This window comes from Vicugna pacos, chromosome 16, assembly GCF_048564905.1.
Source record: "Vicugna pacos chromosome 16, VicPac4, whole genome shotgun sequence".
NCBI classification, from domain to species: Eukaryota; Metazoa; Chordata; class Mammalia; order Artiodactyla; family Camelidae; genus Vicugna; species Vicugna pacos.
The window spans coordinates 37086649-37109338 of record NC_133002.1 but is presented as its reverse complement, the minus strand read 5'-3'; the positions used below and the strand labels follow the sequence as shown (position 1 = coordinate 37109338).

At 53.5% G+C, this 22690-nt stretch overlaps 3 long non-coding RNA genes across 4 annotated transcripts; 1 reads left to right on the top strand and 2 right to left on the bottom strand.

The window, feature by feature from the left end:
- Positions 1-11519: 11519 nt before the first annotated feature.
- Positions 11520-18176, bottom strand: LOC140686123 (uncharacterized). Of its 2 annotated transcripts, none has more exons than XR_012059651.1 (2): positions 18069-18176; positions 11520-14626 (listed from the first exon to the last, which is right to left on the bottom strand). It is a non-coding gene; the product is annotated as an uncharacterized lncRNA (long non-coding RNA). The 2 variants fall into 2 exon arrangements; XR_012059652.1 differs by lacking the exon at positions 18069-18176 and adding an exon at positions 14852-14997.
- LOC140686125 (uncharacterized) lies at positions 14290-14773 on the top strand. The gene is made up of 2 exons (XR_012059654.1): positions 14290-14376; positions 14476-14773. It is a non-coding gene; the product is annotated as an uncharacterized lncRNA (long non-coding RNA).
- Positions 18177-18914: 738 nt separating the features above from the next.
- Positions 18915-22247, bottom strand: LOC140686124 (uncharacterized). Its single transcript, XR_012059653.1, has 3 exons — positions 22122-22247; positions 19911-20078; positions 18915-19109 (listed from the first exon to the last, which is right to left on the bottom strand). It is a non-coding gene; the product is annotated as an uncharacterized lncRNA (long non-coding RNA).
- Positions 22248-22690: the final 443 nt, after the last annotated feature.

Below are 22690 nucleotides of genomic sequence, written 5' to 3'. Positions count from 1 at the left end.
GGGGGTGGGCAGGCCAGAGCACCCAGGCTTTTGTCCCCACCTTTAGGGTCAGCAGCATTACCTCCTCCCTCCCTCTCTTCTCTGCCCTCCTGCCCTTTCTCCTTCTTTCTTCCCTCCCTGCTCAGCCACCTTTTGGGGATCGAGTGCCAGGACCACTCCCCAATTCCAGAGGCACCCCGGGGACACTCTTTTCTCCCTTTGCTGGCAGGAAGGGATCCTCAGAGCCCAGGTAGGGTGGTTGGTTCTGGAAGGAGGGCCTCTCTGAGGCCTAGGTCAGAGAAGGAGTGGAGAGGAAGTGCCTCCTGGCCTCTACTCCCCTCACCTTCCCGAGGCCTGGCGTGGGAACGAGAGTGATTTTTCAGCGTCAGCGTCTGGGTCACACAGGTGACTGTGCCCGGCAGGGAGGCGGATCCCTGGCCTCACAGGCCCCTGCCTCTCAGGGCCTCTCAGCTCCTTGCCTGTGAGGCTTCTCTTCCTGTGTCTAACATCTGACTGCCTGGGTCTCACCTTCTCCTCCACCCCAACAACTCTGGCCTGTTTCCCCAGCTCTGCCAACTTGGCAGAGCCTCCAGTCTGAGGTTCCTGGCTGAGGAGAAGCCTGGGGGAGTGAGGGAGGTTTTTGCCTTTAGAAACTGGAGATTTGGGCTGAGGTGGGCGTGCTCACCCCAGACAGACTTGTTGCAGCACAGCTTTGCTGCAGGGAGGGATGGGTCCCTGGGGGTGGCCGCCTGAGGGGGACACTGAAGCACTGGCTCTAGGGAGCCCCAGTCTGAGGGAGGAGGAGCAACCCTGGCCTGGAGTTTGGCCTCAGTTTGGTAAGAGAGATGAGACTCTCCGGATACCCAGAGAGCTGGATCCACGCAGAAATAAGGACACAATTTCCAGATAAACAGAACCACAAAATCCTCAGCGGCCACTCAATTCTTTGAATAAATGAAAGGAGAAAAAGACAAGAAGGGAAGATGGAAGTAGGAAGAATAAAGGAGAGGGGGGAAGAAGAAACGGGAGAGTGAGGACATCAGACCTGGAGGGGACAGGGGGACAGAGGGACAGAGGGGACAGATGAAATTGAGCTGTGAGGCCCTGGGCAGCCTCCTGAAGGCCACTGGGATGCAGAGATGCTGAGTCTTCATTCTGCAACTCTGGATGTTTGAGGCCTTTGGTGTTTATTTGGAGCATGGGGGCCACTCCAGGACCCTGGAGCCAAACCCTGGTGAGAGTCTCTGCTTAGTTCTCTTTTCTGACTGTCTCTCACTAAAATTTTGGGAGACCCCTCACAGAAGCCCAGAGGGTTGTAAAGGGCCTCTCTTCCTGCCCCTCTTAGGAGAGGAGGGGGTGGGGTGGGCCAGCCTGGATTCCCTGCCTTCTCAACAGCTGGCTCACTCCCCCTGGTCCTACTGCCTCCCTCCCTCCTCAGACCCCGGAAACCTGTGGCCAGGCATCTCCTCCCTGACACTGTCTGGTCCAGCAGGTCCAGCATAGGGAGGCAAGGGGGTGGATGTTAGTGAGAAGAGACCTCAGGTCGTCCCTGCAGGGAGTTGCTAGTGGGGAGCTCAGACGGACAGGAGCCCCTGGAGGGATGTCTGGGACCCACACACTCCCAGGTAGCCTGCTTGGCTGCAGCCTCAAAACCAGGCTCAGAGAAACCTGGAGGTGAGAAGGCAGGTGGAAAGCAGGTTCCAGCCACTCCCTTCTGGAACCATCCCGACCCCCACGTGGACCTGCTGTGCCTCCCTGAGCCCTGCTCTTATGCCCCGGGCTTTATCTCCAGGATCAGGTATGTGTGGAGGTGGTCCTGAGACCTAAGACTGGTCTTCCCTCATCAGCTGAGAAGCTCTGGGAGCAGAGAAAAGTGTTCCCATCTGACTGGTTCCAATTTCAAGAAAGGGGATGTGTGTGACCAAGGATAGACAGCTCTAGAATTAAATCCTGGTGGTAGATCAGCCCATTTCCTCTTTGGTAGAGGATCAAGGTTCTGGACAGTCTGAGTGTGGGCCGCTCCCTTTGCTGGGTGTTGAGTGCAACCTCTGAACCAAACCAGCTTGTGTAGCAATTGCTCAAATAGCTATATCTGCAATTGATTGAAGCAACACATCTCAAATAGGAACTGCTTGAGTCTGTGATCACTTTACAGTTTGCACATTCACACACCTGATCTCATTGTGAACTTCTGGCAGGCCTGAGATGCAGGCAGGAGTGGGGTTGTATCCCCCGTTTTGCAGGTGAGGAAACAGAGGAGGAGAGCCCCTCCCGTTCAGGAAGTGTGCCACGTTCTGGGACCTGAGGCCCCCTCCTTCCCACTTTCTTATTATTTATCACATTCGGGAAATAATTTGGTTCAGTCCCCAGAGCCAGGAAAGGAGGAAAGCATGGGGGCCCTTGTGGGTAAGATGTGCGTCTGGTTTAGACCAGGGGGCCAGGGCCATTGAGGAGCGATGGGCTCACCTCTGCTGAGTGCAGACTCCTTGCCACCCCACCACAGCTGGGACGGTGGCAGTCTCAGCACTAAACGACCCCTTCTGGGGAAGTTCTGCATAGTAGCTGCCCTTTTCCCTCCAGAGACAGGGCATGGTGGCCCCAGCCAGCATCCTGTGGGCTGCATCCTGGCTCTGGGGCTTGTAGGGGCTGGAGGGAGGCCTGGGGTCCGGGTCTGGCCCCACAGGGCTGCCCTCTGTGCGCGGGTGGGAGATGGGCTCTGGTGCCATCTTACCCTGAGGGCTGAGTGCCAGTGAGGCCCCCTGCTGGTGACTGGCCAGGCCACTCCAGAGCACATTTTTTCTGTGAGTGACAGCTCCCTTCCCACCCTGGCTCCTGGCCCCAAGACCCCTCCTCTTCATGCCCACTCAATCACCCAGACACCTCAGCTAACCGTCTCAGAACTCTCCCTCCACCTTCTTCCTGCTTTGTACTGAGCTCCTACTGGTGCTAGGCACCCAGTGGGTACCTTACCGGTGATCTCATCAAATCTGCCTGAGAATCAGTATCATTAGCTCCCATTTTAGGGATGAGGAGTTGAGACCCAAGACAGTAGAGTGAGTCACCCAAGGTCACACAGCTGGGGTTCTGGCAGAGGCTGGAATTCAATCTGTCAAGGAAGGTATCCACGGAGGAAATGCTGCAGAGGGTGCTTGGAGCTTAGGAAGGGCTTTGAGTACCTCAGTGAGAAGCCTCAGCTTGATTTTGTGGGTGAAGGACATTTAAACAGGAAAGATGCACAGGAAAAGCAGAGAACCAGATGGCCTGGATCCTAATCCTGCCCTAAAAACTAGCTGTGTGACTTTGGGCAATTTACTTAACCTCTCTGTGCCTGTTTTTTTCCATTGGCAAAAAGGAAATGGTAATAATGCCCACTTTGTAGGCTTGCTAGGAGGATTAAGTGAGTTAATAAGCCTAAGGCACTTAGGGCAGAAAGCAGTGCATGACATCCATTAAACACTGCGTTTTGCATCAGCTCTGGTCCCTTCCTTCTCCTTTTCTCACCACCTCACCCCACCCCCACCCACCAGTCTCTCTGTGGAATGAGAGATGCAGCCTTGAGTGAGGAACTGAGCCTGTGACCTGCCATGGGCACAGGCCCCCAGGTGCCCTGCAAGCTGCCCGAAGCCCCTGCCCATCTTTCCTACAGCGGTAGGTGCCTGGTGGACAGAAGGTATGTATATCTGAGTCAGACTGGGGAGGAGGGCAGAATGGAAGTCTGAAGTGATCTGAAATAGCCTTCCTAATGCTTAGACGTGGCTGCCAGAGCATGGAAGATGCATGAAGGGGCTGCCTCCTCGTCCAGGCTGTGGGGTGAGAGAAGGTCTTCAGGTGTTGGGGGGGAGGAGTTGGGGCTGGCTTTCAGCTGGAGGGCAGGGGTAGCTGGGGTGAGAAGGAGGGATGGGTAGGCTAGGGAGAGGTGGGGTACCGGGTATGGGGTGGGGGGATAGAGGGCGATGGAATGATGAGGGTAGGTGGGATGCAACTGAAACCCACTCTGGGGTGGGAGGTTGAGGAGAAGCCTGCAGGCAGAGGCGGCTTGGCAGATGGATTGGTGGAGACCCCAGGCAGGGAGATGAAAGTGTCTGCAGAGGCTCTGGCATCACCCCGGTGTGTTCCCTAATCCCTATTTGTTCTTCCAGAGGCTGGGGCATCCTCCCCAGAGCTTCATGACCCCCTGGCCTGTCCCCTCTTGTCTCATGGGAACACAGCCAACCCACCCCTACCCGGAGCCAGGAATGGGGCTATTGTCAAGGCCCGGTCTCCTAGATGACCCTGGCTGGAGAGGTGTACCTGAGAGAGAGGCACATGGCCATTCCTGATAGTGGGTGGGGGATAGTCGGGTGAGGAGGGCTGGACAGGACTTCAGCTGCAGAAAAGGGGGCTCTCTCAGTGGGAATCAGTCGAAGAATAATCTAGTCCTTCTCCCCTCCTCCCTCTCTCTCCCACCCATATATTCTTTTTCTAGTTCTGAGTACAGTGCCTGCTTCACACATAGTAGGCAGTCAATACTTACTTGAATTTATAAGCAGAGTTAAGGAGGTGAGTTCGGCAGTTTCCGCTAATGACCTAATGCCAGGATTCAGTTCCTTGGGCTGTGAGGACAGAAGTCAGGACAGGGTTGGAGATGGAATTGGTGATGGGGGGTGGTGCAGTGAGACAAGATGAAGGAGTGAACTCCAGCTTGAGGCCCAGCAAAACGGAATCACTTGCACAGGGTCTTTTCTTGTCAGCTGAAGGTGGGCAGAGGAAAGGAAGGGAAATGGGTGGAGGGTTGGAATATGACTGGGGATATGAATGAAAGCATTCTTTTATTTTTAAATTAATCTTCACAAACAATTAAACAGGTAAGTAAGTAATTGGACATCAAATTCCAATTATGTTCCTTGAAGTCAATGCTTCTCACACTTTAGCTGTGGAAACATCACTGGCCTGACTTTTGCACTGAGACTTTTCGAGTCAACTGATTCAATATCAACCCAATTTTAAACTTAGCTCCACATTAGCTGTGTGATTTGGGCAATTCCATTGACTTCTCTGTGCATCTGTTTCCTCATCTGTGAAATGGGGATAATAATAGTACTTATGGGGTTCTTGTGTGGATTAAAATGAGGTGGGAAGCCCCATAAAAAGACTGGCAGAACCCCCAAGCAGGGCCACTACTCTCGTGCCAGCACCATCTGGTTCCCTGGCGCAGAGGCTCTATCTCACTTTTTGCCTCTGAAACAGCTTACTTACCCCTAAAGTTCTATTGGTTCCCTCTGCTCACTTCTGATTGGTTACTTCCTTCATTCCTGATTGGTTATTACTCTCACTTCTGATTGGTCCACTTCCCTAACTTCTGATTGGTCCATTTGAAGTACTTCATATGCATGAATTCACTCCTGATTGGTTATTTCTCTCACTCCTGATTGGACCATTTCCCTCACTCCTGATTGGTTATTTCTCTCACTCCTGATTGGTCTATTTCTAAAAAGCTTGTTCCTAGTTGGTCAACTTCTGTTATACTTTATTTGCATATGATGTTCCAAAGTATAAAATTGGCAGCCTATAACGGCCTATGTAAACCTACAGCCAGGGTCCACAGCTCGGAGTGTTAACTCTTTTGGGTCCACTGGTGTAATAAACCTGAGTTCTCCAACTGTCTGAGTGGTGCTTGGTCTCTCGTCTGGACCCAGGTTGCTGTCACCACTGAGCTACAACACGGAGATGTAACACATTTTTCCGAAACAAAATGACTTCGTGTTTGTAAAGTGGCTGGAAGAGGGCCTGGTGCGTTGCAGGTGCTGTGTTTGTAAAATAGAATAAGTAAATAAATACTTCCGAGCAGTAACATCTGTGAAATCATGGCTTGGTGCCCCAGTTAGATTTTTTTTTCACACTCACTAGAATAGAGAGCTATGAACTATGACTGTAAAGTCACCTTCCATACTGTCGATGGGAAATTGTCCCAGGTGAATCTTCCATGCAGTGTGCAAGTAAATTTTACGTGCTTTAATCCAGTCCCAGTTTGTAGCCCATAGTCTTCCTGTGGGCACCACCATTGTATCCTGATTGGCGTCTTTGTCATTCTGGCTCGTCCAGAGCGCCTCTGCTGTGAGCTGTCATGGCTGTTTGTATCCCAAGTTCTGCTGTCCGAAATGACCCGGCTCGAGGGGAAGGTGCTGTTCCCAGAGAGGCAGAGACACTGAAGCAGGTGTGATGTCTGTGCTGGGAATCTTTCCCAGGACTGTCTGTTCCCCATCCCAGAGATTCTATGCTCTGTCCCACCCGAGCCCCTCATTTCAACTTTCTGTCTTTTCTGAACCTGGGAGAAAAGGTGGGCCCAGGAGTTGGGAATGGGAACAGGATAATTCCGAGGCCTGGGCAGGTTGCCTTCAATTTACCCTCTGGGCACCTCCTATTTGATCGGCTTCAGGACTTTAATTTGTCTGTTGTTTGAGGTTAACCGCCTTCCTTAATGAGGCTGGGGTGGAGGGGGCAGGTTGGAAGAGAAACCCCCCGAAGGTGCGGGGATTTGAGGGTTTCTTTAGGAGGCCCCTGGGTGGGTATATGGGCTGTGAAGCAGGAGAAGGCGCCTGCCAGCTCCCACCTCATCCTCCTAGGTGTGACCCACACGGAGCACATCCTGATTGTCGTAGGAGGGGAGGAGGCCTCCTAACTCACTTCCCTCTACTTCCTGGAAGCTCTGCCCAGAGGCAGGGTTTCACGGTAGAAAGCTGGAGTTGCAGCAGGAAGGTTCAGGGAAGACTTCTCACCAGACCAGGGTGGGTAGAGGGGCTGAGGGAGGATGTGGAGGGGATGGAAATAGCGTCAGAAGGGGGTGGGAGTCGAGGCCACCAGTCATACAGTAGGTCCTCAGACTCTGCTGTGCGTTTACGTTGGGATGGCAGGGTCAGCAGAGGGGCTTTCCTCAGCCTGCAGCCTGATGTCTGCGGCCCACGTGTGCAGGAGAGTCCGTGTCCACATTCAAGACTACGTGTTCTGGCGTGTGCGTGCGTGCGTCTGACAGAGGAGAGAGCTGTCTCTTCCATCAGACTAGAGTCTCCGAGCAGGGCTGTATTTCCCCTGTTAACTGGGGGTTCTCTAAGGCCAGGCAGGGCCAGCGCTGCCTCAGTGCCCTGTTTCTGCTTCCAGAGGGTCTCATGTCACCCAGAGCGGGACCCCAGGCCCTGAACCTTCCACTCTCTCCACCCCCTTGGCTCTCTCTGTTCTCAACCTGCATGCTCTCCTTCCCTTGGAGCACCACTGGGAGACTCCCTTTGAAGTCCTGCTGAGTCCCGTTGTTCTTATGACAGAGTAAACAGGCCCCTCAAAGCCAGGGGGTGGGGCTCTGGTAATGAGGCTTTTCCAGGGGAGGGGGCCTGAGTGGGCTCCCATCAGATAAGTCAAGTCTTTTACTGCCTCCCATTTGCTATTGTAATGAGGGACAGGTGGGTCCAGGCTGGGCTGGGCACAGAGTACCTACCTTCCCATCCTGGCTGGGTTAGGCCATGTGGCCATAGGATCTCCAGGGCCCCACGAAGTCCTGTGTCCAGGAATATCTGTGGACTGTTCCTTCCACCTCCAATCGAAGGCATGGACTGTGCATCTCTACCCCATGTACAGCCTCCGCCACACAGTTAGGAAAGGATTCAGGTCAGACCCCGGGAAGAACCTCCTGGGTCATAGAGTCCATGACATTGAATGTGCCAGATCTGGGTCTGCAGTGGAGCAGGATGAGGCATAAATCCCCTGCTACAGGTTTTGGAGGGCCACCTCCAAAATTGCCATTGCTGGTCAATGAGGGGGTGGCGGGCAGGTTGTGGCCAGGAGAGGAAAGGAGGCTCAAGAGTTAGCGCTAGAAAAGACTGGAGGTTCATAAATACACAGGACAAGAAATACACTTGTTCCTCTTCTAGCTCATTTTCCTCTCCCAGGCAAGGTTCTCAGGTGCTATGAAAACGCTGGGGAGAGAAGGGCCAGCAGTATTGTCAGCTGAGGCTGGGAACCTTCAGCGATAATTGGGAAAGCTGTACCTGTCACCTTAATGGACAACACCTAGAAGTCACTCTGTGCGCCCTTCAGGAGGACTCACAGGAAGTCACCTGAGGCATGCTCCTGCCTCCAGATTGATCGCTCTACTGTTTCACCAGGAGGCTGCCTCCGGAGTCAGATCCTGTGGGCTTAATCCTAGCATCCCCCTTGTTTCCTGAGTGGTCTTGGTCTAGGGGTTACCTATTTCCCCATCTGTAAAATGAGGATAAGCATTAGAGTGTCTCTCTCATTGGGAGAAGGGATGAGGTGGTTCCTGCAAAGCTCTTGACACAGTCTGGTGCTCACTGGGCCCTGGTGGTTCCTCCAAAGCCCCTTTCAAGTGCTCGTCTACCCAGCCCTCCTGAGGGTTCTTTCTGCTGTCTGCCTGCTACCCCTCCTCAGAGCATGACACGGCGTCCCCTTCCCAGCCTACTCGGGGGAGCAGGGTAGGTGGGCATGTTGGTCTTTTCTGCCCTCAGTTTCTCCTTCTTAAATGCTGCCTCCTCTTTTCTCCCTGTCCCGACCCACCGCCCCCCTCCAAGCCTGCAGGGTGAGATAATGTCTAAGAGATACTTGGAGTTACTTGGAGGAAGAGGCCAGACAGTGAGTGACCAGAGGTGATTATCTGGCATGACTAAAGCAGCGGTTTCCCTCCCCCCAGCCCAGGCAGAAGGGAGGGGGACATCTGAGGTCATGCTCCAGAAGAAATGTCCCAAGAAGGGCTAGACTTGGGGAGGCCGACCCTGGGGTGGGGGAACGGGGACGGGTGGAAGCTGAGAACTCTGCTTCAGGTGGATTTTCACAGGGGAAAAAAAAGCCACCGCCTACAACAACTCACCCCTTTTGGGAGGGGCTTGGAGGCAGGGGGCTGGCCAAAATGGCCTCCACCCAGCATCTTGGTTCACCCTCCTCTTGAACAGCCATCCTGTCTCCAGCTCTCAGCCTCCCTCCTCCATGGACACTGTTGTCTACCCTTGTCCTTGACCCCTGCCCTTCTCCTCTCCACCTCTCAGGGGGACCTGGCTCCCTCCCAGCACCTCCTCCCCATCCTGCCACTGCCCTGGGGTCCCCACTCTGGCAGCCCCTGTCCCAAAGTCCCTCTGAGCAGCAGAGCTCTCTGTAGGAGGAAGCCCCAATCTCCTCTCTCACTCTGCATCTCCTCTGCCTGCCCCGCCCCCCCGAGGCCTGCAGAGGACCGGAGAGCTGCCCACTGGGGGTGGGGCTGGGCAGCTGGCCTCACATCCGACTCCCCCATCTCCTTTCCGCGGCCTGAGCCAGCGGGCGAAGGCGTGCAGTTCCCACACAGGCCTCTGGGTGCTGCCCAACAGCTGTGGTTTGTCCCTCCCCCGAAGGGCCTTCGCACCTGGCAGGTACTCACCTTCACTACAACCCTCCTCCCTCCCACCCCCCCAAGAGGGGCCGCCTTCATTTAGAAAAGAGAAGCAGCCACTAATACTAAATATTTTCATAAACATCTCTTTGATCCTAGTTATTAGTATTGCCAACTCCCATTTTACACATGGGAAAACCGAGGCGCAGGGAGGCCAAGTGGCTTGCCCCAGGTCCAAAGGCAGAGTAAGGAATCCTGACAAAGCCTTGGGAAGACAAGAATGAGCCTGCAGAACTGGGGTACCTCCAATGCCCGTGTGTGGGAAGCAGATACTCTGACTTGTTCTGGTCTCCCGGTGCCACAGAGAGTGAGAGTGGGAGAAGAGAGAGGAGTCCCTGCAGGGTTTCCAGTCCAGCCTTTGCTGTGGTCTTACTGCAGGACCTCATGCAAGGCCCTTCTCTATTCTTCCCTTCCATTTTAGATTTCCCGTTCACACGTGTGCCAGAAAATCTCCTACAGGGACATCTGGAACAGCTAAGGACAGTGCTGGTGGGGGACCTTCGTTCCCCTCCCATGCTCAGTATCGGGGTCTCTGCTCTCTCCCTGTCTCTGAGGGTCCCGCACAGACGCTGCCCTGGAGCTGGGTGGGGGAGGAAGGGATGGAGAGGGAGGTCTTGCCCTCACAGTCTTGGGAGGGAGTGGAGGGAGGGGAGACCGGAGGGAGGCCTGATGTGCAGGGAGTTGCCCTGCAGAGGGGGCTTCCTCCTCCTCCCTCTTCCTTCCCTCCCCCTCTCCCCCTCCCCCGCAGCGGACCTCCTGCTCCCTTCCAACCACACCTGGCATTGTCTGGGCAGGGCTTGAGGGGGTGACAGCAACACAGCGGGAGGGACTGAGAGTGTACAACCTGATATGAGGGTGGCAGCATGAGCAGGTCCCAGTTTGCTGGGTTTGAGTATCTTTGTGTGTGTGTGTGGTGGGGAGGTGGGGGGGGGGCTTTACTATGGATTCTTCCACTCAACTTTTTTGGAGGTACTGGGCATTGAAGCCAGGACCTTGTGCATGCTAAGCATGCACTCTACCACTGAGCTCTACCCTCCTCCCCTACTATGGATTCCTGATACTCTATGAAGCCCCTACCCAGCCCACACACCCCGTGAAGACCCTGGTCGCAATCTCCCTCCCAAGGCTCTGAGGCTGAGCCTGCTACATTACACAGGGACCAGAGTCCTGGGGCAAAGACCAAAATCTTTTTCCATAACCCCTTGCCTGGGCTGGAGCAGGTGCTCTGTAAATATTCATTGAAGCCGAGATGGGAGTGCCTCTCCTTGAGGGTACCTGCCCTGTCTCCTCCCCTCTACCCCCTAAGTTATGCTCACTAAAAAAATTGTGTCATTTAAGAAATTACAAAAGTGCTAATGCCTATAATACAGAATTCCTAGAAATAATACGAAGTCTATAGACTACCACGTGCTGTGTAAGCTGGCCCCCATCAGGTGACAGTGGTTAACAGTGCTGTCCCACCAGACCTTTCTTTCTAAGCATTCAAAAAAATGTTTTTTTCCAACATAAATGGGACTTTACTAACAAATAGTAATAGAGCAAACAGTGCCTTGATTTCTTCTTCCATCGTTCCTATCTGCATACACAGAGCCATCTCCTGTCTAAGACTGCAGAGCACCCACTGTGTGGACAAAATCTAACTTGGTTAACCTCTCTTACCAGGGGGCATCTGGGCTGTCTCATCTCAGGTACTGCTGAGCAAGGATGCCTGTCCGAGTACCTTCGTGTTGGTGGGAACATGCTTCTGTAGAACAGCTGCTCCAGTGGGCATGCGCATCAGGCCTTCTGAGAGGTGCTGCCAGAGCAGGGCGAGCTGCACTTGCGTCACCATCACTAGAGGAAGACATCCTCTCCCCTTCCTGGTAATCTGATCTGATCCTGGGGGCAGGGTCTGCCTATTCAGGAAGGCCTTCCTCAAGTCTGACCCAAATCCCGGTGGGTGGACTGAGCTGGTCCCTCCTCTCCTCCCCTGGGAAAGGTCTTCCTCGTCAGGGTGGCCCTCAGCCTGCTGGGTGGTCTGGGAAGACCCCGGTCTCCCTATACAGTGGTGTGTGTGTGCACTGTTGGGTAGGGGAGACTTCCTCTCCTCTCCTTGTTGGAAGCTTGTTGCAAAAAAGACGAGAAAGACCAAGGAAGGTCTGGATAATCAGCACTGGCATGTTTACTGAGAGCTGGGGCGGTGGTCTCAGGAGGTACCTTCCAGCCTCCCAGGTCTTAATGTCTAGTCCTTTCAAGGCTAGACATTTCAAAGCACTTCCCAGATACATACAAAGGCTTTTCTTGGGAGGCAAGTGGAGACCGTGGTTTCCACAGTTGTGAGGTGGGCAGGGAGGGGTAGCCGACTCCGCCCCTCTGGTCCAGCTGGAAGACTGTGGGGTCCTCCTGTATATGTTTATCTGTCTCCACACTCACCTGGCAACTCAGAATACCTGCGTCCTTGGAACTAAGAGGGTCAGAGGAGTCAGCATTAACTGTATGTGTGTTAACCTGATCCGCGGGGCTATGGGTTCTCAGCCCCAAACCAGCCAAGAGATCTAATCAAAGGCAGAACATTCGGGGCAACACCCAACTCCTTCGGGAGACTATTGCTGATTTTACTCTCAGTCTCTGCACTGAACACTCATTCATACAGCAGACTCTTACTGCACAGCCAGGTACTGAGATCCAGTCTGATATATGCATTGTATGTGTGTCCAGGAGACCAAGCCCACACACAATTTAAGTGCTTTGATTGGAGAAGCTGCAACAGGAGAAATTGATGATTAGAAACTCACTCACTGATGTACTATTACCTCAATTACCCATAATTGATGTCGTTCCTGGTGCTCTAACAAGCCAGGGGGAAGTCCCAGGTGCACAGGACAAAGCCCCGGGTGCTGTTCACTGGGAGCCAGAAGGCTGGATTCAAAACTGCAGACTGACTGCAAAGCCCTCGCTCCTGGCATTATTGTACTGCAGGCAACTGCGCCGGTCGTTGGAGAGGGTCAGGTCAAGGACCCTTGGTACATGTGTGGTACATGAGTGAGTGATTGATCGAATGCCTGAACACCCTGGATTGCAAGGGTCTATGTCACATGCGACTTTTCCTGGAGGCTGTGAGCATCTCTTGACAGCACAGAGTATGTCTCATCCATGTTTGAGTCCCAGTCCAGAACAGAGGATGAGCCCTGTGAATAAATGAGTGAGGGAATGAATGGACGAAGCCATCAATGAAGTCCACCTGCGTAACACTTCCTCAGGAGCATCACAGCAGGAAATCAGACCGTAGGGCTAGAGGTCCCTTCCCGTCCAGGAAACCCAGCACCTTCAGGAAATTTCACTCTTGCCTGGTCTTGGTGGTGCTGTTGAGGCGGGAAGCCCCATAAAAAAGACTGGCAGGACCCCTAAGCAGGGCCACTAATCTCTTGCCGGCACCATCTGGTTCCCTGGCCAGGAAATCGGTCTCACTTTTTTGCCTCTGAAACGGCTTACTTACCCTTAAATTCTATTGGTTCCCTGAGCTCACTTCTGATTGGTTATTTCCTTCACTCCTGATTGGTCCACTTTGCTAACTTCTGATTGGTCCATTTGTAGTACTTCATTTGCATGAGCTCACTCCTGATTGGTTATTTCTCTCACTCCTGATTGGTTATTTCTCTCACTCCTGATTGGTCTATTTCTACAAAGCTTGTTCCTGGTTGGCCAACTTCTGTTATACTTTATTTGCATATGCTGTTCCAAGGTGTAAAACTGGCAGCCTATAAAGGCCTATGTAACCCCACAGAGAAGGTCCAGAGCTTGGAGTGTTAATTCCTGTGGGACTGCTGGCGTCATAAACCTGAGTTCTCCAACTCTTGGAGTGCTGCTTGGTCTCTCTCCCGGAGCCAGGTTGCTGTCACAACTGAGCTGAAACACCGAGCTGTAACACATTTTTTGCAACTCTGTGAGGAGGCAGAGAGAAGCCTGGCTTGACCTCAGAGCCACGGAGGGAAGGCCGGGCAGGGGTGCCTTTGGGTTGCCAGGGAACCTTAAGAGGTCATCGTGTCCATACTCCAGCCTCAACACCAGCCCTCACTCGTCCTTTGCTCCTCAGGCAGGTGAACAGGACCTTTTCTGAAATGACCAGCGTAGAGCACAGTGCTCGGCCCTTAATTGGCTCACAATAAAAATTATTAAGTGAATGTCAAACGAAAGGACACACATTGGGGAAGGGTCTTTTTCACTCAGGTCACTTGTCATGGGGAAGTTTCCCCTCCGGTCACACTGTTCTCCCTGGGACTACAGAAGGTTTGAGGGCTACAGCCCATCTGGTCTGAGTCTCCCAAACCCCACACTCTAGGAACTGCTCATTGGGCTGGTCCTTTGCAGAAATTCTTAAACTTCTTAGAATCATTGATGGGCTTGGGACTGGGACCTTGATGGGGAAAGTAGTATAAAATGCAGGTTCCTGGGTCCAGGGAATTTCAATGGGGAGACTGTGGGAACATTTTCAACAAGTGCTCTGCTGATTCTAAGGCAGATGGGTGATTTGTGGCCTATGTTTTGAGAAACAAAATCTCAGTGCTTATCTCCCTGAGCTGGGAAATGACCCTAAAGAGAGGCCAGGTTTTGTTTGTAAGAAAGAAGTTCTGTGGATCCATGGAAACATCGGAGGCTTAGGCTTGGTCCCTTAGAGCCCATCCCACACTTGCTGGGACTACTCTGCACCAGCACGACAGCAGGCCCAGGGAAAGAATTGGGGGAGCTCACAGCTCGAGAGAGAGGGGAGAAGAACCCAGGTAACCAAGTAAGAATGTTCTGAGAAGAAGGCTGGGCTTGGCATGTCCCCAGGGGCCAATTTTGGGACTTATTTCGGTCACCAGTTTACTTCTTTGGGTCTCCACTAAATATCTCTTGCTGCAAAAGATATTCTTACAGAGGTGCTGGAGATTTTCTTGGGCCTAACATGGCCTAGGGGCCCAGGAAGCAGGAGGATCCTTGAGGACAGTGGGACAGCTGCCCACCCCCACCCCATGGTAAGGAAGGAGGGGTTGGTGATGGGCAGTCAGCACATCCAGAGGCTATACTTCCTGGTTCATCCCAGGCTGAAAGCCATTCTCTCTTTTTCTCCTTAGAGAATACTTCACTCCTCTCTTGGAGCCATCAAATGCAGCCATTGGGGAAGTTCTTGATGTCTGTCTTCAAACTTTTCTGCTTATAATCATCTTCCTGTGAGACTGGGAGAGGGAAAAGGATCTGATCCTTACAGCATCCTGCTTCTGAAGCCTATTAAAAATGCCCCAAAGCGGAAGGTGGGGGAGAGAGAGGGAAGGGTATAGCTCAGTGGTAGAGCATGTGTGTAGCATATATGAGGTCCTGGTTCATTCCCCAGTACCTCCATTAAAAATAAATAAATAAAATTTAAAAACCTAATTACGTCCCCTTACCCCCACCAAAAACCCCACAAAAAAAGTCTAAAAAAAAAATGCCCCCACCATTTTCCTCACTGACCAGAGAATCTCCTGGCTCATTTGCCCCAATCCTACTTCCTCTTCTCATGTGCTTCTTCTGCCTTCTCTCCTCCCGACTCCCCTCCCAGTCCCTTAAGTGTGGAATGTAGGGAACCTACAGTTCCCATGACACTCTCTCTTTGACACCCTCTCCTAGAATCCTAGAACTCCAGGCTGGTGTGTATTTGGAGAGGGGTGCAGGAAGACCAGTTTTTCCAGCCCTGAGACCAGCCTGCCCCTGGGGGTGCATCCAAGCCCAGCAGGATGGCAACTCTGGCCTCTGAGGAATGTGGCAGATCCGGCTCTTGCTGCCTGACAGAGGGAGGTTGGAGGTAGCTTGAGTCCAGGGCCAGTAGGGTCGAGAGCCATCCCCTCCCACTGCAGCCAGGAATGAGTGCCGGCAGCATCCCTCCCACCACCAGTCCCCTCCTCTCCTCTGCTCTGGCCTTTCAGATCCCATTCCATTTGGCCGGGCCACCCCTCCTTTCCTCCCTCCTGGTTGGAGTAGGTTCTCAGATTGGCCCTCCTCTGCCCCGCCACATTACCTTCTCCAACTAGTGCCCCCTCCTCCTTACCGCCCTGACAGCTGTCTCTAGAAGGGCTTCTTGGACTGAGCGGGTCACTACTCCCTCCAGATTATGGACATCTCAGGTTCAAGGACCCTGGCTATCTCAGTCACTGCCTATGCTCAGGGCCTGGCAGTCGGTGCCCAGTAAATAACACCTACGTGCCTGCCGATCTGCCGAATTGAATGCATGGAGATAACTACAACTTGCAGAGGTGTGGGCCAGCTGAGAAGCCAGATTCATAGCACCTGATTCTGACATGGCTCACTGGTACCCAGCCTGTACCTGCTGGTGCAGGGCCTGGAAAGAGCCATAATGAGGTGCCCTCCCCATTCCTCTGTTTGCTGCTCTCACCTCTCCATCCTCTTACCTTCCATTGTACTCCCCCAGCATCAGCCCAGCATCCTCCTCTCCTAATCACTTTTGTCCCTTGTCCTATCTCTGGCCCAGGATACACAGCGCCACTTCCCTCTGCTTATTCCCACTGTCCCTAGGAACTCTCTCCTCCCTGAGGACTTCCTGGAACTTGACTGGCTGAAGCTCTTTCTCTTGGCACCCTTTTCTCCCTCCAAGAGGCTTCACCATATGTAGCCATGAGCCAAGTGCCCGCACTAACCATTCCTGCCTCTGCCTGGGGACTTTTGGTAGATGGATGGGTTGGTCTGAATCCTGGGGGTTACTCTGGAGTGAGCTGCAGGTGCAGGGGCAAATGCTGATTCACACAAGGCCAGGACCCACTCAATCTGCAAAGGTCCAGTCTGATCCATAGCATATGTGGCTCTCCACTTGTGATCCCCCCACTAGAGTTTACTATTAATACTCATAACAATTATGCTTGGCATTTATTGAGCACCTACTCTATGCTAAGAACTTTACGTGGTATTTCATTTCATCCTTACAACAACCTTATGTGATATATACTATTATCATTCCCATTTTACAGCTCAGCAGACTAAGGCTGTTAGCTTTCTACAGGAAAGAAAAAACCTTAGTCTTTTTTTAAGCCCTAGTGCCTAGCATGGTCCTGAGTACCTGGTGCTACGTGCAGGCACATGCAGATGTTCATCTGACATATAGTATGGTCGTGGGACAGATGGTTCCATGGAGAGAGAGGGTCCTAGGGCCCCTCTCTCAGGTCCAAGGGTTCCATAATCCAAAGGAGCTGGTGCCAGACTGGGGACTGGCCTACCCTCTGCTCATTTCCTAAGAATTCCAGAAGGGTACAGAGACAGCAGGAAGAACTTTTGGACAAAGCTAGGTGTAGCTATCAAGGCTCTGGATCCCATCTGTGACCCTCTGTGGCCAGAGAGCTCTCTGGGTGTGCATGTGGGTGAATGAGTGTGTGAAGGCTCAGGGTGCAGGGGTGGGAGGACGGATGGGATGACCTGCCAGGCCCTCTGTGCCTCGAATCCTGGATTCTGCATCTCAGGTCTTCCTCCTTAGGCCCTGGGGGAGTCTCTGATGGGTGGAGTGGCTGTCAGGTCGGTGTCGGTGTCGTGATGTTCTGGGCGGAGGGTGGGGTGCAGTGCAAGCCCTGACCTGGTTGGGCAGGTTGGCCCACCCTGAGTGGCACCTGTGACCAGGCGCCAACCCCACCCACCGCCCTTTGAAGTCATCCAGCCTGTACTCAAGGCCCAGCCCCTCTTCTGGGTCACCTCCCTGAAAAGAATTGGGGTCCTCTCAGGAGAAAGCTCCTCCTGCCTGGGGCCAGTTCCAGTGAGGGAGAGGGAAACCGGCAGGCCTGGGCCTGGCTGGAGGAGGTGTCAGCCTCCTTGGATGGGTCTCTGCCAGGACTGGCAGGGGCCAAGGGAGAAGGGGCCAAGTGGGGGGGGGGGGGAGGGGAGGGGGGGCTAATGAAGGGAGAAGGCTTAATGTGGGGGGAGGGAGTTCTGCCAGCGGTGATGGGGCCTTGCCGAGGAGGCACCCCGACCCACTTAGGAGCCCACCAGGCTCAACGCATGGAACAGTCTTCTCTAGCAGGACACTGGGATATTTTAGTCCCCTGCCCGGACCCCACTGCACTACTCTGCAGTGGGTATTTCTGTCTTTTGTAAGGTGTTGGGCAATCACAGTTTTAAGACAAGCTCCTTGATACCCCCTGCCCCCAGCACCTTCACCGGATCTGCATCCCGCCTCAGCGCCTAGAGCCAGCAGCCCCAGCCTCTGTCTGCACAGCCACCGGGTTAGCAGGAAAAGCCACCCCGACTCCAGGCCCGACTCGGCACGTGTTGAGCCCTGGCCCTGTCCTACTCTGAAACTCAGGTCCCCCTCCCCAGCGCAGCCCAGCGGCTCTGGGCTGTCTTTCCAGCCGCCCCGCCCTGCTCTGAGCAGACCTCTAATCCGCCAGGAGCCTCCTCGGAAAACCATTAGGCAGCCGGGCCCCAGCCCTGCGGGCCTCCGACCCGCACCCCCTGCCCCGCCCCCCCCCGCCCCCCCCCCGTCCTCCTGCGTCGGCTCATGGCTGAGACCGCCCCAACCCTGCAGTCTTGGGCACCAAGCGACCCCTCGGGTTTGGCTGCATCCCGATTTCTACTGCGGGCGGATGTCTCCTTAGACCCGGCCCGAGGCTGGCCCTGCGCCTCTGGACCTGGACCGCGCCTCGCCCCTCGCCCCGCCCTGAGCTGCCCGGGAGGGCTGGAGGAGGAAGCTCACCCTTAATATCCAGGCTTTGGGGCCCTGCCATGTCCTCCCTCAGTCCCGCCAGTTTGGGGGTGGCCCGGAACCGTGTGCCGGGCAGGTCGCGGGGCCAGCGGCGGGCGGGGGTGGGGGTGGAGTGCCTCCCGGGTTGAGCTTGCCCCGCCCTTGAATCCCTGGATCGCACTGCTCAGGCCGCAGGACCCTGGCCTCCTGCCTCTCTGTCTCCGGATGCCCCTACTTCCCCACACCCTCTTCCCAGCCCTGAGCCTCTCCTCCTCTGGGAAGTCTGCCCCGAGGGCCACACCTCCTCTCCTGGTAGACCACGCTTGGGCCACCCGTGATGGAAGGGGCACACAGTCCTGCCAGAGTCACAGAGATCCCGGTTTGGTTCTGGCCTTTGGCAAAGCCACCGGACCTCTCCAGGCTGTTGGCCCAGCCATAAATAGGGCTATTAACCCCACGTGCTGTGTTAGAGTGGTAGATGAGCTTGACCCAGTCAGTGTTTGGTGATCTTATGGTGTAGCCACAAAGGGCAGGGACCTATCTCTCCCTTCAAACTGGTCATGGCCTGTGCCTTCCAGCTTGACACCACGCCAGTCCCACTGCAGGTGGGGGCACCGCAGGTGACCCCCTTTGCCTCACAGGTCGTACCGGACACTGGGAGCAGGTGTTTTTCCTTTTGTCCTCACTGGCCAAGGCCAGGAAAGGCCACCTCCGGGGCTAGGGGTTGGGAATTGAGGGCTTCTCAGCCTCGAGGGTAGAGAGGGGGCATGGCATGGTTCTCCCCAGAGCTCTAGGTTGACAAGACTCCAGATTAGGGGCGGGACTCCCAGTGAGAGGACTGAGACCCCTCAGGGACGCCTCTTTCATGTCCCTCTCTTTATTCAGGGCTCCTGTGAGGAAGAGAAATGGTCCTGCTGGTTATGGTCATCACCGTCTCAGCTCTGTGGCCACTTACAGCATTGGGGGAGGGGTCCCTCCAGGCCCAGGTGGCTATAGAGGTGACATCTCACTGATTTCTTCCAGATCACTTACTCAGAGGTTGGATGACGGGTGCTTAAAAAAAAACGAAGAATTAGCAATTGCTGAGGGGGCTGAATTTGGGAAGCAAATGGGGTAAAGCATCTTCTAATCAAGATGGATGACAGAAATGGCAACAGAAATGTTTACTGCATGAAATAAGATACGTAATTTTGTTTTTCTCCTCATGAAATTCCAGTCTTTTTCAATCAGGCCATTGGTGTGTGTTTAATAATAACAGTTTCCATTTATTGTCGCTTGCCCTGTGCCAGGGACTGGGCAGCACTTTACAGGCCCTTGTCTTGTTTAGTTCCCCACCTTCTCTATTCATTTATTCAAGATTCGGTCAAGGAAACATTTACTGAGCATCTACTATGTGCCAGGCATTATTCTGGATACTGGGGCTGAGATGCAATGAATTAAAAAAAAAAAAAGTTAGACAAAAGTTCCGCCCTCCTGGAGCTTACATTCTAGTGAAGGATAGAGAAAACAAACAAGTGAGAAAATAGATATATTATGTCAGGTAAGTGCTCTGAAGAAATCTGGAGCAGCATAAAGGCACAGAGAGTGATGGGATGGGCTTCCCGGAGGTGGTGCTATTTGAGCAGAGATGTGCAGGAGACGGGGGAAGGGGGGTGGAGGGACAGCCATTTGAATATTGGGAGCTCAGCAGTGGAGGCAAGGGGAACAGCAAGTTTAATGGCCCCGAGGTGGGTGTTTGCTTGGCTTTGGCACCTGGTACACCAGGCAGCAAGAAGGCCAGTGTGCGGGAGAAGAGAGGGCAGGAAGCAGGATGGGGTGAGGGGTGCAGTCAGAGAGAAGTCTTTAGGGAAGTACCATTTTTAAGTCCATTTCCATGGGGAAACTGAAGTCTGGAGAGGTTCAGTAATGAGTGCAGAGACAGGATACGAACCAGGCTGTCTCCGCTGAAGCCTGAGGGCTGAATCCCAGGGCTCTCCAGCATCCAGCACAGGGGCAGGGACAGGAACGCTGAAGGTTCTGGTACTTTGAGATTTGTTAAGTATGTGATGAAAAAAGAAAGGCAGGCTTCCAACATAATTCTAATCCCCACAGTCGAGTGTTGTGTGGGCAGAGGGACCATACTCTACTGTAGGCCGGGTACCTTGCATGGATCAGGGCATATAGAAGTTGCTCAATAAGTGTGGAATGAATGGAAGAATATTCGTTTTGAAGGAAAGAGAGTAGTTTTCTATGAAGCCTACAGTTTCTATAAGGAGGTTAAGATTCTTGCTGTGGGAAGATCCTAATTGGTTTGCAGATGAGGAAACAGAGGTGTAGAGTCATGGAAGATGAAGAACGCTGCTGTGTGGGGTGGGACGGTGTTGGGGTGGGCTCTGGGGTGGAAGGATCTGTTTTGCTGCTCTCCAGAAGTGGAACCACCAAGGGCTCTTCTCTGGATCACAGCCACGTTTGGCTTGGCTAGAATGGGGAATGGTGAGCCTTGAGGGAAACCCCATTGCAGAAGAATCTGAGATAAACAGGGCACATTTGGGAGTTAGGACTGGAGAACTTGGGCTCAGATAAGGTCAGATAAGCAAGGGAAGGGAAAAATAATGTCCTGGTCAGCCCCGAGGAACAGGTGCCAGAACTTCCTGCAACATTCCTTGCCTGCCTGTTTGCGCATCTCACTCCCGATCTGCGTGGCCTCCCTGATTTCCCCCACAGAGGCACCAGTGTGCCCAGTGCCATGTGGGGTGTACTGAGGGACTCCCCGGACATTATACATCTTTCTGGTATGTCTATTTGACCTAAAGATTTTTGGAGAAAAAAAAATTATTCAACTGTACATTTTAGAGCATGCTTTTTATATTAAAGAAAACTTGGACATAACATGAAGTAAAATGTGCCTGGACATATGTACATGTCTATTAAAGATAAAACAAGCCTGAAATAAAAGTATTTATGAGTGAGTTGCTCCGAACAGGCTTCCCACCCACCGACAGACCCTGCTCTTACAGATACCCCATAGGGAACTTTGAGAAATACTGTTTGTCCATGGCCACCGAGTTTCCTCTCTGCCATTTGGGACAGGGCCCACTTCAGAATGGGGACAGGTCAGCCAAGAGAGGGCCAGAGTCCAGGCAAAGGCCAGGGGCCCCAACCCAAGATGACAAGCAGGCAGAGCCCTCCCAGGGCAGGATCTGGTAGGTAGGGAGTGTTGGTTTCCAGGTAAAGGTGTTTGGAGCTGGCTTCCTGGCGGCGGCGGAAGGGGATGAGTGTTGTGTCCACAGGGGCTGGGAGGTGGCAGGTTTCAGCAAGAGGAGGCCTGAGCCACCAGTCCGGGCTGGTCCTGGCACCCGCTGCTCCTCCCAAGACCTGCTGCAGACTCAGTCTGCACACAGCTACCACCCGGGAGAGGGAGGCCCAGGTGCCAGCCAGTGGGGCGACGGGGAGGAGGGTGGAGAGGGAGTCACTGCTTGAGAGCAGGGCAGGGACACTGGAAGGATCAGTCCTGGAGACAGGGTGGGAAGGGAAGGCAGGTGGCCCAATCTGGGTCCTGGGTGGGGCCAGGAGGGCTGGAGGAAGTGGAACTTGTTCTGGAGTTTCTCCAGTCCTGGGGTAAGTATTTCTGAGAGAAGGAGTTAGCTGAGGAAAGGATTTTCTGATCTCCAAGGTGGGAGGGCTGGGCCTGCGGGTGGCCAATAAAATAAAGGGAAGGGGGCATCTTGTTCCTGGTGTGGTGTGGGCCAGAGGGCAGGCCTTGCTCTATGTTGGGGGAGACACAATATGGCCTGCAGTGGTACACCACCACTATTGCCTGAACTCATAAAGTACTAGGCACTACTTGAAGATTTTTACCTGAACTCACTTATCCAAGCCTCACAATAACCCCATGAGGCAGGTGGTCTCAATTATTGCCCATTTTACTGATGAGGACACTGAGACATGGAGGGGTTAAGTCCCTCTCTGTTGGAAATCTAGATGGTGCCCAAGAATCTGTAAGGAAGTCAGGCAAAAGATCAAAACAGAGTCCTTCAAGTCCATTCATTCGTCCATCCATCCATCTATTCATTGATTCAAGGATACCGACTCAGCGGTTCCGTGTACCACTAGGCCAGAGGCCTCTGTGATCTGCGGTAGTCCTCACAGCATCCTCTGTGTAGGCTTCCCACTTAGCAGATGAGAAACCTGAGGCTCCGAGACGTTACATAATAGCTCAAAGTTATGTAATAATAGATCATGGTCACAGAGCAAGTAAGTGGCAGAACTAGAATTCATACCTGGGTCAGTGTGAGTCTTTGGGCGGGAGGAAGAGCTCTTGTTAGGGAAGATAAGTCAACTGGGAACCATGTGAGAAAACAGAAAGTGGAGGTGTTTTTATAAAAGAAACCAAGGGACTTTCCTGCATTCCTCCTTTCCTGTTTGGGCTCAGCTCTCTGGAAGCCAGGTCTACAATCCTGCCAGAAGGAGGCGCTCTGCTTAGCCAGGGACAATGAGGGAGGCAGGTGAGGCAGGAAGGAATAGGAATGACTAAAAAAATAAAAATTTAATTGTTGCTGGAGCTGGATGGACTCTGTTCATCCCTCTTCTTGCTCTCCCCTCTGCCCTTTCTCCCCAGGATGCCCCCTGATTTCGCTAACAGGGTTTGGCTGCCT